The sequence below is a fragment of the Hirundo rustica genome, chromosome 23 (genome assembly GCF_015227805.2).
Source record: "Hirundo rustica isolate bHirRus1 chromosome 23, bHirRus1.pri.v3, whole genome shotgun sequence".
NCBI classification, from domain to species: Eukaryota; Metazoa; Chordata; class Aves; order Passeriformes; family Hirundinidae; genus Hirundo; species Hirundo rustica.
Genome location: NC_053472.1, coordinates 4,170,262 through 4,182,881, shown reverse-complemented (window position 1 = coordinate 4,182,881; position 12,620 = coordinate 4,170,262). Strand labels below are relative to the sequence as shown.

The following is a 12,620-nucleotide window of genomic DNA, read 5'->3' as shown; positions in this document are numbered from 1 at the left end:
GATTTCCATTTTGTGCTTTATTCCAGGGAATTCCCTGATCCTGATACTCCCAGACTCACCTCACTGCTCTTGTATTTATCTACACTGAGGCCTGGCTGTCAGTGAGGCAGAATTTAATGACAGAGTGCAGTGTCACCGAGGGGTTGATCACGATCTATTTAAAATAATAAATCAGGAAGCAGGAAGTTCAGCAGCTTTTGAGTCTTAAGGTCAAAACAACCTGAGCATCTCAAGAAGTCTTGGATCAAGCCAAGATCTGTCTGTGTAAATTTTCTGTGTGCCTTTTCTTCTGACCAACGTGAGTTAACAAGAGGAAAATCTTTCCTAAAAGCTGTGGAAGCTGCCAAATGCAGCACACTCAGCTGCAAACCTCCAAAAACTGCTTTGGAGAGTGGGAGTCAACAACTTCCAGTGCACTCAGAGCTGCTGAAGGCACAGCTTTATCCCCCCACTGCTACATTACCTACACTGGAGGTGTCTTCACGGGCACAGATGGAAAAGGCTGTAAAAAAAAAACATTTTAAAACTGAGGGTGCATTAGAGGAGCGATTGCAGCTCGGTGATTTATAGCTGCAGTAATGGACTGGGTCTCAGCAAGCTGAAATCCAATTATCAGCCCTGCCATCTCAGGCAAAATGCCTAAGCCAAACTTTCTAATCGGTGCTTTCAGGTTTTGGGTTGGTTTTCAGAGGTGCTCAGCACTTCCTCACCCCACAAAAAAGGCAAACCCTCAGCACAGAAAGCCAGTCTCCCCTCCCCTGTCCAGGAGGAAAAAAAAATAGATTTAAAAAAAACCCCAAAAAACAAAAAAAACCACCAAAAAAACCCAACCCAAAAGAACCCATTAAATCAGGTTATATTTGATACCACTGTGCTTGATAAATATTTTCAATAGCTGGGTTGAAAATCAATAACCTTACTCCATGTTATTGGGAAAATCAAAGTGAGGAAAAGAGGTTAAAAATGGCAAAAAAAAAAGAGGGCTGTGACTGCCTTCCTGTGTGAACCATGAGCAGGATCAGGGACATTTCCATACCCACCTCACAAAGGGACCTGTGAGAGTTAATTCAGGGCCTCTGCAGAAAGTGGCTGGAGCTCCACAGATGAAGTTGCTGTAGAAGGGCTGCATTATTAAATACTGAGGTGCCATCACATGTGAACAAAACACATTTAGCTATTTCTCCATGTGTTTCATTACACTGTGTTGTTTTCCAGCAGCCTCCTCCATCCCAACCTGCAGGGGATCAAACACTTCCCAGAATATTTTGTCTTTTTGTTTTTGTTTCTGAGATGAGGAGACAGCTCCAACAGCATTGTTGTCTCTTTTTGGGGGGACACTGAAACCAAAAGTGGGATCTCTTAAAAAAAAAAAAAAAGAAAGAAAAAAATAAGAAGGGAAGGTTTCACACAGCAATGTGCCAAAGGAACAAAACTTCTCCCTCGACATCTGTCCCTGAACAACAGAGGAGACCTTGGGTTTCATATCTCAGCTGAAAAGATAAATGTGGAAACACCTCCCCCAGTGTCCCACTGCAGCGTCCTGGCTGGAGTGGGAGAGATCCCTCAGCAGAAATAACTGCTGCAAGCTTTGGCCTCGCCACTGGAGTCTCCTCTTGCCTCTCATCTCCCAGAGAGTTCACACCCAGAGCCCTCCTTATAACAGGCAGAGGCTGTGCTTTGGCAGGCTGGAATCTGGGCAAAATCCTCCCTAAAATACCCTAAAATAGAGGCTGGGGAAACAGGAGTGATTTTATTTGCCTTTGCAATGCCAGCTTGTGTGCCGTGGCTCTAAGGAAAAGGAGCGTTTGGCTGCCTGAGGAATATGGGGGCTTCAGCTCCTCCTTGAATACTATCAGCAGTTGAACCAAAATGTCGTGTTTCTACTGGGTTTTGATCCTCATTTTTAAGTTGTCTGTTCATCTATTCCAAAAGGAATTGGATGCTGATGTAAAGGCAGCAAGAAGGACACCACTGGTTCAAAACCTCCTGCTACAATTTTGCTGCAGCATCTTCCAAAATCCAGATTACTCCCCCAAAACTGCCCACAGAAGGCCAGGCCATGTGAAAAAGAGTGAGGGGGGATGAAGGAGAACAGGAATTACCCCAAAGCTGTGCTGTTATTTCTGAATTATCCATCAAAGAGGGGAGAGAAAAATACAGATCTCAGGATTTTTTTTTCTCCTGTTTGGGCCTTCAACAGTGAGATGCAACAAGCAGACATCAGTGCAGTGAAAACACACTGCAACTGAAAGGCAAATTCTGCGTGTGAGGTGCTCCACGAGCCCACCAACCCTCTTCCCAAGCTGGTATCCAAACCCCAGGAGGAACCCAGCCCCAGCCACTGCATCCAGGGAAGGAGGTGCTCGGAAAGCCCTGGTGGGAAGGGGAGAAAGGGGTGAGCAAATGAGACAAACACACTCCAGGTAACTGATTTACAGAGGTGCCATTTACTGGATTCCATGTGCAAACCCAAGTTCTTTGCATGTTCAGACATGATACAAGCACACCAAAGCAAAACCAAAGTCCACTGACTAATCTGTGATCCTTTCCACACCTCGTGTCCTTCTCTGGAGGAGCTGGAATCCAGGTGAGTGTGACTTTATCCACAAATGAGTTCATACACTGAGAGGACTCTTCTCAATCCTCGGAATTTCTGACGCTTCACAGCGTTTCTTGCATAATTCATCCTAAAAGTCAAGCTCCCAGCAGGGCAGTCAAGTGAGAAGCGTGTAACGGCCTGGGAGCACCAGACACGGCTTCCAGGGAAAGTTCAGCTTCTTGGAGCAGCCAGAGGGAGCAGTTTGGAGACTCCTCTCAGGAGCTGAGCTTCTCCTCCTCTTTGCCTTTTTGTCCACCTTCCAGAGGGATGCAACAGCAAGGAGCACCAGGGTCCGGTCAGTGTTGGCGTCTGGCAGGAGCAGCCGTGGAATAAACTCGGTTTATTCAGCAGCAAGGAATAAACTCAGGCAGAGCTCATCCACTCCTCGTCCCTCAGACCCTTCAGCAGCTGCTGCTGGGGACAGCCCTGGCCTAAAGGGTGGCGTGAGAGGCACAGTGTTCTTCCTTCCATCCCTCCCACCCCGAGAGAACAGACATTCCCAGCAGATACACCACCAGCCCACCGCTGAGACGCTGCTGTAGGTGGAGCTCTGCGAGCCGAGGCAGCAAAGAAATGATTCTAGAAGCGTCAGACATTTCAGTCCAGGAGATTAGAGGTTCATTGACTGCAGTGTGGGAAGAGCTGTTAGATAAAAAAACAATTGCAGGCAGGCTCACCACAGAAAGCACAGATTCCTCTTTCATCCTGGAAATTATATATGCATTTTTTTAAATTGGTTGAAATGCCCTCATGTATTCAAATACCAGTGCCAGAGCATTGGGTGAACGACAGAAAAACAGAAGAGAAAAAAGGCATGACCTGTTCACAGAAGCACCAGGGATTTCATTGTTACATGTGGGGGTACACCAGAGCGTCTCCTGGCATGGCAGAACCTCATTTCCCAACCAGGAAAGTTCCAGAGAGGAAGAATTTGTGCTTAAAGAACAACAACCCTGTAAACCAGGAGACAGAAATATCGTGATGTGCTTTGCTTCCTTAGGCAAAGCAATTTGGGTGCCTTTCCCCCTCCTATTCCCTCCTTTTACCTTGTATAAATGAGTCTCCACCTCTTTTTGGGCAGGGAAACATCTGTTTCCATGTTCTAGGGACAATTTCAGGGGGAGCCTGGAGGTTTTTCCCCTCCATCCATAAAAATAATCACGAACTGTAAGATCTTACCCCACTGCACGACTTGTCTGGGAAGTCAAAAGCACTTAAATTTTAACACAGGAGTAAAGTTCAGTCTGGGCCCAGGGTGAAAACCAGAATTATTGCTGAATCCAAGACTGATGCACATCCCCTTCCATTATTTAAAGCAGGAGATTTTTAACTGGCTGGCAAAATCAAATTTTCAAGCATTCCTTTGTTTGGAAGAGGCAAAAGGAACCCCAAATATATCAAACACAGTGAATGAGAGTTTGCAGATGCCTCTCATGAACTTGGGGGATGCATTCAGATCAAAGGAGAGTAATGAGATATTCTGAATAATACAGCGAGATATTCTGAGCAGTATTTGATGCACCTGAGAACGTGCCTCGCCGACTTTTCCAGGAGCAGGATCAATGCCCTGCAAATCCTTGTCCATGGGTAGGATCTGTGGATTGCCAACCTGGATTGAGCTCAGGAACATCAGCTGTCACTGATTCCAGGTCAAAAAAACACATGAACCCAAAGGAAAAATATATTTGCATGGCATGAGAGCCATAGCCATCCTACTGAAGACCTACAACAACTCCACAGATGACGATGGAGCTCATCCCAGTTTGGTTTTGGCCTTGGAACGAGAGCCCAGGTTAAAGCAGAGGTCTCAAACCTCCCCTGGACTTGGCCACACAATTCTCAATGCCCAAAAAAAAAGCCGAAATCAGCCAATCCAATCAACTCTATAAAAATATCTTGGATCCAGCACTCATCCACCAGCTCCAAATGCCAAGGAGTCATCCCCATCCCAATCAACCCAAGAGAGGCTCCTGGCTAATGATTTCACCTTTCCAATGGATCCCTCCTAACAGAGCTGGCTTTTCTGGAGCTGCGATCTTTCCCCTCTGCTATCGACTAATATTGCAAATTCCAGCTCTGCATATTCATCTCCTCTAAATACCTGATCCCCTTCCACGGAAAATATTATCTTGAGGAGGAGCCCAATTAAATTGTGCAACTCTTTGCAACCTCCGGTGTCACGGTATCAGGTGGGGAAGCAGCAGCAGCACAGGGAAGCGCAGGATCTTCGGGAAACCCTGCGTATTATTAGGTGCGATGAGATCCATTTTCTTGACGGCTTCTGAAAGATCTTTGTGCTAATTAGCTAAGAATACCACTGAATTATTTAATTATCCCGACTTTTGTGCCAATAAAATACGCTGTCATATCGCACTCTGTCTTGCTGTTGCTCCTCATACTTAATGATGCCTTTAGAGTTCCTGATTTCCTTTGTTCTCCCGCTGCAAGTGGTTTTTTGGTGGTGCTGGGGAAGGAGGGGAGAGCGGAGAGGGGAGGCAAAGGAAAAAAAAATCTCAGGTTTTAAAGAAATTTTGAGGTGTGGGAAAATCTTTTCACACGCTCAGCTCCAGCTCCCTGTGCCACAGACAAAGCGTGTCTCAAAGCTATACATTTATTGCTAATCCAACCAGGAATTCTTTCCAAAGGGAAAAAGGGGAGAAAAAACCACCATTTTGGGGGAAAAAAAGAAAAAAAAAAAATCAGCAAGGAATGCCTTTTTTTTTTTTTTTTAACTAAGGAAGAGGTAAATTATGATAATTACTCTGACTGGTAGGGTCCTTAAGCATTACTAATTAGCATTTATTGCCTGGATTATTGAAACAATGTGTGTGTTCCCAAGAGTGAGGAAGAACTGGGATGCTCTTTCCTTGGGAGCCCTGGGAAAAAGGCAGGGCAGCAGGAATGCGGCACAGTTGGCACCGAGGCTCCTGTCCCCGAGCACGGCGGGCTCCGGCCTCGTGCAGAACTGGAATTGTACCTTCGGGAAACCCACGCCTTGAACTCCTCAACCCTGCCTGCCTCTCTCCCTTCCCCGCTCACGGAGAAGGGAACAAAATTTAGGGTGGAAAAAGGGGGGAAAAAAAAAAAAATCATCAAAATCTTTTGGCAACGGTTGGAGGTGCAGGTTAACGTGGAGTTAATGCTCTGGGAATTGCAGTGTCTCCTGTTATTCCAGGGATTGTGCATGAACCTCCTACAAATAAGAATTTCATTGCTCTGAAGCACTGAGGTATGGCCAAACACAGGAATCAAAGGGTTAACAAACCCAACAAAAAATAGGAATATCAAGGTATTTCCAACTGGCATTATGACCGACTTCAGCAAGAGCTTGCAATCAGATTTCGGCATAAACTGCATTTTAATATCGAGCATTTATAATGTGATTTAAGTTCGGGATAAGAAATCGATCAGGAATTAATCAATCATCTAATCAGCACTAGCCACTACACAGCATCTCAACTGCAATTTGCTATCTGGCCCAATAAATCCTTAAGTACCCTGGAAATGATTCAGGGAAGAAAGGCAGTAAAAGTATTCTCCTTTTTTTTTTTTTTTTTTTTTTTTTTTTTTTTTTTTTTTTTTTTTTTTTTAAGCTGCGGCACTGTGCAACTTTAGGTCCTGTTAAACCCCTGGAAATAAAAGAGCAACAATGGAAAACTGCAGAATGCCTCGGACCTTTTATTTTTACCTTTTCCTGCCACCAAACCCTTGTGCCTTTCAACTTGGGAGAGCAAGTTCCAACTCAGCCACAACGAGGTCAAAGTCACCGAGCTCAAAGCTACAGTTGCTGCTCAGACAAAACTCCCAGACACCAGAGTTTTGCAAAATTTACGATTAAAAAAAAAAAAACCCAAACAACAAAACCTACATTAAAAAAAATCCCCATACCTCATTTGCTTGTCCTTCTCCTTCTTAATTATTTGCATCACATATTGCACAGAATATTTAGCAATGTGTTCTATTAAATATAGTGGCAGCATATTAGATACACTTTTAATTGAAACGTGTGCCAGCCTGGTAGGTTTTATTTTAGTGCTGAAAAAAAGATCTTCAATCATTATTAAGCTTTACTTATTCTATTTATTGATTAAATTAATGCCTAATGTTTATTTTCTCTTCCATTTTCCTTGTAAGAGAAAAAAACCCTCTTTTCGTCCACAGATTCGGTGGTTTTTTTCTAATGAAAACATAAAATCATGGAAACTGATGAAATCATTATTGGAAGATCTCTGTAACACTGAGAGAAGAAAGCCTTGGAGCTGCAGGAATAAGGCAAAAAACCAAAAAAAACCCAAAAAACCCCCCCGATCGCAATATCCCGCCTTTTGTCTGCAGAAGGTAAAGAAAAAAAAAAAAAAAAAACCAATGACACAAAAGCAAAAACCAAAAAAACCCCCAAGAAAACGCTGCAGGAATCGTTCTGGATGGAGTTCTATCGGCTCGAAAAGAAACGATTCCGGCTGGATCTGTACAATGGGGCTGAGTTTTCCCAGCGCTGACATTTCTGCAGCCGCCGGGCACGAACGCGGCTGAGAATCCCCCTGAACCTGCCCGCCCTGCGCCCGGAATTCTGCAGTGGGAAGGCAGCGAAGGGAAGGGAAAGGAAAAGGGTGTGGGGAGAGGGGGGATTCGGTCCTCTTCCAGCCGCTATTCCCTCCTTTTCTCCTCGCCAGAACCTCGCCTTTCCCCGCCTAGGAAAAGCAGGCTCGGCGGAGCGCGGAATTCGCTCTTCCCCCGCTTATTTCCATCCCCTCCGCTCCGTTTTTTTTTATTATATTTTTTTTTGGTGGGGGGACCAACCCCCCCCTCGGCCGCGGCCGCTGTGTGCCTTTAAAGCCCGGGCCGCTGTAATTGATGTGTCTGGGCCAGTCTAGACCGGGAGCGATTGAAGCGGCTCCCAATTAGGCTGCGCGCAGGGGCGCGGAGCCTTGCGCGGGTTCCGTCCTCCCCCTCTCCCCAGCCAACCCTCCCCGCCCATTGTTTTGCCGCAGCCCCGCGCAACCCCCGCCCCGCACCGCGGACACAATGGCGACCCCCGGGGAGGGGACATCGGGGACATTCAGGGGGGCTCCCAACGCGGGGACACCCCCCCGAGAAGCGGAGGGATGCGGAGGGATGCGCGGGGGGACCCGTGCCAGCCTCGCAGACAAAGCCCCTTCCCTTCTCGCCGATGATGGGCGGGGGGAGAAAATTGGGATTAAAAGCTGCGGGGAAGGGTAAAAAAAGCACCCACCCTCCCCCCTAAAAAATAAAAAAAAAAACCACCCGACTTTTTGCGGGTGTGGTAATGGCTGGACAAAGGTGCGGGGCTGCAGCGCTCCGGATTCCAATTTGCAATGCCAGGCAGGTAACAGAAAAGAAATGCGGCTCGCTTTGGAATTAAAAACGTTTGGGAGAATACAGAAATTCAGAAGGACAAGGCTTTCTTGGCTTTTTTCTTCCACCCCCCCCCCCCCCCCCCCCCGCCCCCCCGCGGAGGTAAAACGCTCAGTGAAATTACAGTGGCAAGAAAAAGCAGCTAAAATTCATTAAAAAAAAAAAGAAAAAAAAATCAAAATCAAACAAGCAACCTTCTCCAGTTCAATAACTGTTAAACAACAGGAACCAGCAAACATATCCTAAAGCCCTTAAACACCAAAATGTTACACCGGCAATTAATTTTTGCTGCATCGTTTTAAGTTCAAGCATTTGCATTCAAATATCAAACAGTAATTCGGTGCCATAACAAGGTACAGTAACTTCATTATAAATTGCCTTGCAGAACAGAGATAAGAAATACAGTTCCAACCATAATTAATTTTACAGCAACATTAAAAAAAAAATCTAATAAAGAAAAAAAACAGCAGCAGCAGGAAACATTTCGAACATTTCTGAGCCATCATTTACATATCATATTGCCCGGAAAAGCAGCAAAGCTGGAAGTTCTAGAAAAGGACTCAAAGAAAAAAAAAAACAAAAAAAACTTCAGCATTTCTTTTTACTTTCCAACCATTAACACATGCAACCATTTTATTCTGCAGTTTATTTTTCCAACCTATAAAATCCAACCCGTCTCCTGGCTTTTTTTTTTTTTTTTTTTTTTAATTTTTTCTTTTTTTTTTTTTTGGTGTGTCCGTAGAGCACATTTCCAAGATTAATCGTTCAGTTTTAAACTTGGAAGCATGAGGCATGCTGGGATTTCAGCTGAGGTCAAGCACCAATGTACCGAGCTGTTACTGTTACGCTCTCAGGGTACTCTGTGTTGCTCTCAAGAAGTAAAGGGGAAGGCAAAAAAAAAAATATATATAAATAAAATCAAAATTCAGATGCTCTATGCAGTGGCCTGCAGCAAAAAATTCTCCCTCTTCTACCACAGGCGTGATATTAATATTCCTCCATATGGAAATATCTATATTTATAGTTTTATTTGCCTGTATTAATTAATATATCTGTGGATCGCCACGCACACCTCAATAACTGTATTTACATGCATCCATATCATGTATATCTTATCTACACATGCATATAGAATAACCAGTCTGTGTGTACACACATACACCCCCATATCTGGATCAGCTGGAAAATTATCTCGTGAATACACACACACACACACATCAGCAAAGAAAAAAAACCGAAATTGTAATAAGAATTTAAAAAAAAAAAATCTCTGCGGTACGAACGCTAATTTTAATTTGATTTTTTTTGTACAGAAAATGGCCATAACCACCGCCCTACATCAGCCGATGGAGCCTAAGGAGGAGAAATACATTTATTTTTCCCTTAAAAGGTCTCTAAACACTATTGTATGTGTGTGTATACGGCTCTAAATATACACACCCGCGCTCGCACATATACACATAGAGAGAGGATATATTTCTAAAATAAAATAAAGATGTCAAAGCACAACTCACAGCTCCCAAGAGCCTAACCCGTGGATTTAAAAGCTAAACATCACAAGTTAGGGTCTCAGGGATTGAGAGGGGTGCAACAAACTAGTCCTTGCAAAAAAAAAAAAAAAAAAAAAAAAAAAAAAAAAAAAAAGAAAAAAAAAATAGAAATACCAAAACCAACGGGGATCAAATAATAATAATAATAATAATAGATCAAAAGGAGAAAGAGGAAAAGAATAGCAGGCAAGTTCAATTCATGGCTCAAGATTACAAAACAGGACACACAGGTGGAAGGAAAGAGCTTCTCTAAGGACCCTCTGTTGAGAGAATACATTCCATTTTTAATCGTTTATACAAAAAAAAAAAAAAAAAAAAAAAAAAAGAGACATGGCGCGGCAGGTTCCTTACAGCTCCCAACAAGGTCGCTTGCGACAAATACACGAAAAGTCTCCGCATTTAAATAACGAAGAGGAAGTTTGGGGCAGTGACGGAATTATTTTCATTGTTTCAACGAGAAGGAATGCAGAAATAAGAGCAGGAATCTGCAGGCTCGCTCCCGGCCCCTGGCACAAAGCGTGCAGCAGCAGCAAGGCGCTGCCTCCCCGCCCCCTCCGCCAGCCCCGGGGATGGAGAAAAACCCCCGAGTCGCCACAAAACCAGGTAGAAACTCACCATTCGGAAGCGGGGGAGGCTCCGATCGGCGGCGCTGGGAAGGGCCGGGGGGGCCGGGGCAGTGCCCGCACCAGGCTGGGTGCCCGGCGGGGTTTGACACCCGAGCGGGTGCGAGCGTGCGGTGTGTGCGCAGCCGGGGGAGGGAGGGAGGCGGCCGAGGGAGGGCGGGTGTGTGCAGCTGGGCAAGCCGCTTGCATTTTTAAAACATCTCTCTCTTTTTTTTTTTTCCCTTTTTTTTTTTTTTTTTTTTGGGGGGGGGGGGGGTGAGGGATTAAAAAAAAAAATAGGGAATGTATCAAGGAAAAGGGAGGAAAATAAAAAAATAAAGAAGGAGGTGGGGGGGGGAGGGTTGGTTATGGGGGTGGGGGGAGGAAAGGAAAAGGAACCGAATTCCTCCGCAGCTCCTCTCGCCTGCCGCCCTCCGCGCTCCCCGGCAATGCCGCTGCCGCCGCTGCTGCTGTTGTTATTATTATTATGATGAAGAGACGGGGCTGGGGGGCTGCGGGAGCCGGGGCCAGCCCGGTGCCGGAGCGAGCCCCAGACTGTCAGCGGGGAGGAGGAGGAGGAGGAGGAGGAGGAGGTGGAGGAGGAGGAGGAGGAGGGAGGAAGGGCGCGGGCAGCAGCGCCGCAGCCCCGGCCGCCCTCCCCTGCCAGCCGCCGGCCGGGGCTTCAAAGGAAAACCTGGAGAAAAAGCCGCTCGCCCGGGAGAGGAGGGTGCGAGCCCCGCACACACACAGAGCGCACACACACACACACACACACAAAGGGACTCCATCCTGCACCGACTCCTCTCTCCGAGCACCTTGTGCACCCCCAGCCAATGGAAATTTACGCCGGCCATAACCCAGAGCAGGATTTCGTCCCCAGCTTGCCACCTCCTTCCCTCCGCTCTTCTCCCCCTTCCCTCCCTCCCTCCCTTTCCTCCCTCTTTCCCCCCCCACCCCCCCGCCCAAATAAATAATACGGATCCGCACCCTCCACCCAGCTCTGGAACCGCTTTAGGCCCGGCGGCATAAGCGGGGAGAAGCCGAAACGTACCGGAGGGCCCGAGGTTAAAAATGCAAAATATCCGGCGCTGCCGAAGGCAGGTCCCCCCCGGCCCCGGCCCCGCCGCCGCCCGGCCGGGGGCAGCGGTAACAGGCACCATTACGGAACCATCATCATCATCATCATCATCATCATTCACTCCGTCCTTTTCTCACCTCAGGAGTCTGAGCCCATTCACCAAAGTCCTTCCTCGTCCAGGAGCTCAAATATTTTTTTTTTTCTTCCCCCCCCCCCCCCTTTTTTTTTTCCTCCTTCTGGATCAGCCAGTCCCGACATCATTAAACTATAGTCCTCCTCTTCCTCCTCCTTCCTTCTCCCCCTCTCTGTCTCCCCCTCTCTCTCTCTCTCTTTTTTTTTTTTTTTATTTCAAAAAGGGGGAGTGGGGGGGTGGCTGGGGGGTGTGGGGGGGAAGCAGACATAGCTGCATGAAGTGGCTGCCTTTTCGAAAGCACATTTAATCTTTCCTGGCTCCCCTAGGCTTCGATGAATTAGAAGGGAAAGGAGAGGAGAGGGGGAAAGAAAAAATCCAGGCAAGGGAGGCTGTTGAGGGACAGCAAGCATCAGGCTCAAATCAACGACCAGATGAAAATGTACTAGACCACACTGCCCCCTCTCTTCCTCTCGCTCTGTCTCCTTCTCTCTCACACACTCTCACTCCTGGAAAGCTTCAGTGTCTGGTTACAGACTCTTTTGGATCCTTCCTCCCCCCCTCCCCACCCTCGCCCTTTGCCAACTATCCTAGAGATTCCTTGCATGCCTACTTAAATCTTTAACAGAATAAGGACCCGGCTCCCCCCGCCGCCAGCCCCGCACACACTCTCTCTCACACACACACACACCCCACTGCCGGTCACCCTTCCCAATAATCTCTTAAGCCGCCGGCAGAAAGCCGCGGGCGCATCCCCATCCCCGCCGGGTACCAGCCCCGGGACCCTCCGGGCAGCCGCGCCCCCCTCCGCCTTCCAGGGGGCGCGGGGGGCCGAAGGGGAAGCGGAGGGGAAAGCGGAGGGGCTGCAGCCCTTTCAGCCTCGCATCCCTCCGCCTGGCCGTGGATTTTAAAACAATAAAATCCGGCGCTGGCTCTCGCGGGTGCCCCCCGCTCCCCCCCGCTCCGCCACGCCGCAGCCGCCCGTGGAAATCGCACGCCCCGCGTCTGCAGTGAGGCAGGCAGACTGCCTGGCTCATGCCCGTGATGACTTTAGAGCTGACAACCTCCTCTCCTCGACCCCCCCCCTTCCCCTCCACACCCACCCCTGCGCTCAATGGCAGCGCTGCTGCCTCTCGCACCAGACTATATTTGCAATATGTGCTAATTTACCAGCTATATGCCCTTGGATTTTAAAATGAACTCATCAGTCAATGTTTCTAGTACCGATGCTCCCTCTCTCTGCCTCACACACACCCTCCGCTGCAGACATGTTACTCATTCTCCA

General features: G+C 47.4%; 1 long non-coding RNA gene across 1 annotated transcript; it reads right to left on the bottom strand.

Annotated features, from left to right (window-relative positions):
- Positions 1–2,424: 2,424 nt before the first annotated feature.
- LOC120762526 (uncharacterized) lies at positions 2,425–10,230 on the bottom strand. The gene is made up of 2 exons (XR_005703917.1): positions 10,141–10,230; positions 2,425–3,241 (listed from the first exon to the last, which is right to left on the bottom strand). It is a non-coding gene; the product is annotated as an uncharacterized LOC120762526 (long non-coding RNA).
- Between the last annotated feature and the right edge of the window lie 2,390 nt (positions 10,231–12,620).